The 4,108-nt window shown below is 36.9% G+C and overlaps 1 non-coding gene across 1 annotated transcript; it reads right to left on the bottom strand.

The window, feature by feature from the left end:
* Positions 1-1,079: 1,079 nt before the first annotated feature.
* On the bottom strand, positions 1,080-1,152 carry TRNAG-GCC (transfer RNA glycine (anticodon GCC)). The gene has a single exon. It is a non-coding gene; the product is annotated as a tRNA-Gly (tRNA).
* Positions 1,153-4,108: the final 2,956 nt, after the last annotated feature.

Below are 4,108 nucleotides of genomic sequence, written 5' to 3'. Positions count from 1 at the left end.
GCCAGCCTTAAAGGACAGATGAAGTATGTTGCTGGATGCTTTAATCTAATCCTGAATGACGGGAGAAAAATAACTCTAGAATGAACCAAGTGTTCTCACCCTGAAACTCTAAAACAGAATTCCACCTCATTTATTCAATAGGTGATGACATTTAGCAGGACACCCACAATGGAGAACACTCGATTATAGCTATCTTAAACTTTTATTTTTTATTTTTATGAATAAGAGAGGTTGTAACCTCCTTTTAAAAGTAAATAAAATAATTTCTTTAGCTATTCTATCCAACCCCAAAACACTATATTTATCGTAACATTTCTTGTGTTTAAAGGTATACTAATATTTTTTCCAGGTTTTAGGTTTTGTTTTGGTTTTTTTCTCCCTAACTTTTTGCTCAGAAACAACTTCCTAACTCTCCGAAGTGCTATTTCATGTTATGGTTATTCTGCATCATCTGACAAGTTAATTATCAGAAAAAAAACAGTGTCTTGCTTAATTTTTAATTCAGGATTTCTATACAATATATAACCTTAAGGCCCTACAATTTAACATTCCTTATTATGGATTTATTTAATTCTTTCTTAATGTATGCAAAGAGTGCAAAGTCAAGACTAGCTAGTTCAAGTCCTAATTATTTCACTTACTGAGCAAACCTGGAAAAATTAATTCACTCTATTCATTGGCAAACTGATTAAAATTAGGGTTGTAATAATTTTTTTAAGTGAAAGCAAGTTTATTCAGGGAGATACACACTTCATAGATAGTGGGTGGGCCATCTCAGAAGGCAAGAGTCCCCGAAATATGGGGTGGTTAGTTTTTACAGGCTGGGTAATTTCATAGGCTAATGAGAGAGAGGATTATTCCAGCCATTTTGGGGAAGGGGAGGAAATTTCCAGGAATTGGGTCATTGCTCAGTTTTACAAGACCCTGAGGTGCTTCATAGGCCTTTAACCCATGTTCCTCTCCACCTCCTTTTTTTTTTTTTTTTTAATTTTTTAAATATTTATTTATGTATTTAGGCTGTGCCAGGTCTCACTTGCAGCATGTGGGATCTTTAGTTGCGACATGTGTGTGGGATCTAGTTCCCTGACCGGGGATGGAACCCGGGCCCTCTGCATTGGCAACGCGGAGTCTTACCCACTGGACCACCAGGGAAGTCCCCTCAATTTTTGGCCTTTTATGGTCGGCCTCAGAACTGTCCTGGCGCCTGTTGGTGTGTCATTTAGCATGCTAATATATTACAATGAGCATATAATGATGCTCAAGGTCTACTGGAAGTCATATCTTCTGCCATCTTGGGCCTAGTTTGTTCTAACCAGTTTTTGTCTTATCCTCAATGGCTAATAGTTGTGCCCTGCCCCCTTCCCTCCTGTCTCATTCCCAGCTCAGAGATTTTACTCCCATAATCTTATGGGAAGCAGAGGGGCAACGGTCTGTCTTCTGTAGCTGTTTCAGGGCTGAGTAGGAACATGGACTCTGCCTGTCAGAGAGTAAAAATCTCTCGATGCCTGATCTGTGGGTCCAGGGAGAGGACAGCTTCTTGTAACAATTATTTATAATTATATTTATTTTATAATTATTAATTATAGTAATTGTTGCTGAATTGGTTGACTGGCCCCCACGCCGGGGCCCTAGCCGCAGCCTAGACCTCCTTGTCTCAGCCAGGGAGGTTCTTTTTCCAATTGGATTTGCATAGCCAATAATGAAGCTGATGCTGAGACTAAAACAGCACAAGCTTTATTCGATGCCCAAAGAATTGAAAAGCAAGAACTTAGTTCACAAATCAACTTCTCAACCCAATTTGGGCAGAGACACCAAATTTATAGGAGGGTTGAGGTAAAGGGTGGGGAAAAGGAAAAATTGGAAGGAATAGTCATGACTTATTCACATGGGTGTGGTTTGGACCCGGAACTGATGCAACCCTCCTTTTCAGTCCTTGCTTGGGCTTTTCTGGTTGTTGTCATAGCAATTGTCAACTGTCATGGCGCTGGCGGATGTGTCATTTAGCATGCTAATGTGTTACAATGAGTGTATGAGGCTCAAGGACTGCTGGAAGTCAAGTCTTCCACCATCTTGGGCCTAGTTGGTTCTAACCAGTTCTTGTTGTTTTCTCTTTGCAGCTTCCTCTTGAAATTTAGGTAAGAGTGATTGGTTTCCATTCAAGGGAGAGGCAGGGGTATGATGCTGGGGCAGTAGCCTTGGTAACATAGTGATTAGCGAATAGTCATACAAAGCACATGGGAAATATTTAGGAATGCAATACAATTTTAATTATTATTGTCCTTTTAGACGCTCTTGTCATTTAATATCTCAAACAGAAAATACCTAAATTAAAATTCAGTGGGAAGACATGTTCTTGGCATGATGATGTTAGGAAAACCCCTAGTATTTAACAGTTATTTAATCCGAAGTGTCTGTTAATATTTTGTGATAAATTTTAAGTGGCACTAAATATGAATTTAAGTTTTCCATATGTATCCATGTATTAACTAACCTAGGGAAGTAGAAAGAGCCACAGAATTCCATATTATAAAGTAATGTGAGTGAAAATTAAATATAAGTAAAATAATTTGGTAATTTAAAATGTAAAAAGTTTGGGGCATGCTCAGCTTTGCATTGGCATCTTGCTTGGATAAATGTCATTAAAATAAATTCCTTGAAGTTACTTAAAGGAAATACAGCATCAAGAAACTAACAGTATTTGTGTTCTGTTCCATTAAATCAGTAAAAAAGGTATTAAATGCCAGCATGTTTTATCCAAAAGATTCTTATCAACTCCCTTTCTCAATGCTAAAACGTTCACTGCTTTTTTCCTATTTCCAAGTAACTCAAGCTACCCACTCATTTTACATTCAAGTCTGCAGAGGAAATGGTTGAATAGATATTGTCCACCTTGCCAGTTAGAGCCTACAGCACTGTCTGGAATATCTTAGTGAGTACCAAAAACTATTTAGATTCTGAATAAGCTTTATGAATTTTCACCTAACGTATCCAAAATTTTTGATGTTTGTCTTCAAACAGCATAACAAAATAGTAGTAAATTCACCATTTAATTTTATGCACATAGGCTTACAGATACACACATGAGTGCATAAATAAAATCTATTGGTCAAAACTACCATAAACTCCTCTAAGGAAAGCCAGTTTACCGTTTAGTAGACCGCTAGATTTTTAAGTGACCCAAAGTCTGCTCTTTACAAAAAAGAAATTTAAAGTGAAAGCAAAGTTCTACTTCTGTAGAACACTCAAATATCCCCTGTTCTCTGACATACATCTTTAGACATTGATTTAAGGCAAAACCCAAGGTCTATGTCCGTTGATGCTCTATTGAGATTGGTTTCAGCTCTAATAAATACTATCTTAATAGTACATGATTTGTAATAGCAAAACTTAGGAACTATTTACATGCATCAAATTAGATTTATTTTTGATAATTTGACAACATCCAATGACATATCTATAAGCATGTACTTATAATAAATTCTAAATAGATATCTTTGAATCTTTTGACTTGAAATCTTTTCCTTCAAACAACTATATATTTCTGTAGCCATAGCCAGGTCTTGTAAATTTATGTACAAGTGATATCTGTTTCCAAAACCCAAAACACACTTTCCTTGTATCTTTAATATATTGCTTTATAAATCTTTCCATTCATTGATTCAAAACATTTATGGAGCACTCTGCTAGGTGCTAAAGATGCCACAGTGATTGCACATGTTGTGGTAGGCAGAAGAATTGCTCCCAAAGATGTCTGTGTCCTAACCCATCAACCCAATGAATATACATAGCAAAAGAGAAAAAGAAACTTTGCATATGTGATTAAGGTTAAGGATCTTTTGATGGGAGATTATGTTTGGTTATCAAAGTGGGTGCTATCTCATCACAAATGTCCTTTAAATCAGAAAAACTTTCCCAGCTATTTCAGAGAGAGAGCCATGATGACTGATAAAGAGTCAGAGAAGTACAAATTGCTGACTTTGAAGATGAAGGAAAGGGGACACAAGCTAAGGAATTGGGGTAGCCTCTTGAAGCTGAAAAAGGCAAGGAAACAGATTCTCCCCTAGAACCCCCAGAAAGAACATCGCCCTGTTGTTATCTTGATTTTATC

This window comes from Orcinus orca, chromosome 9 (genome assembly GCF_937001465.1).
Source record: "Orcinus orca chromosome 9, mOrcOrc1.1, whole genome shotgun sequence".
Taxonomy (NCBI): Eukaryota; Metazoa; Chordata; class Mammalia; order Artiodactyla; family Delphinidae; genus Orcinus; species Orcinus orca.
This window is presented reverse-complemented; position numbering and strand designations above follow the sequence as displayed.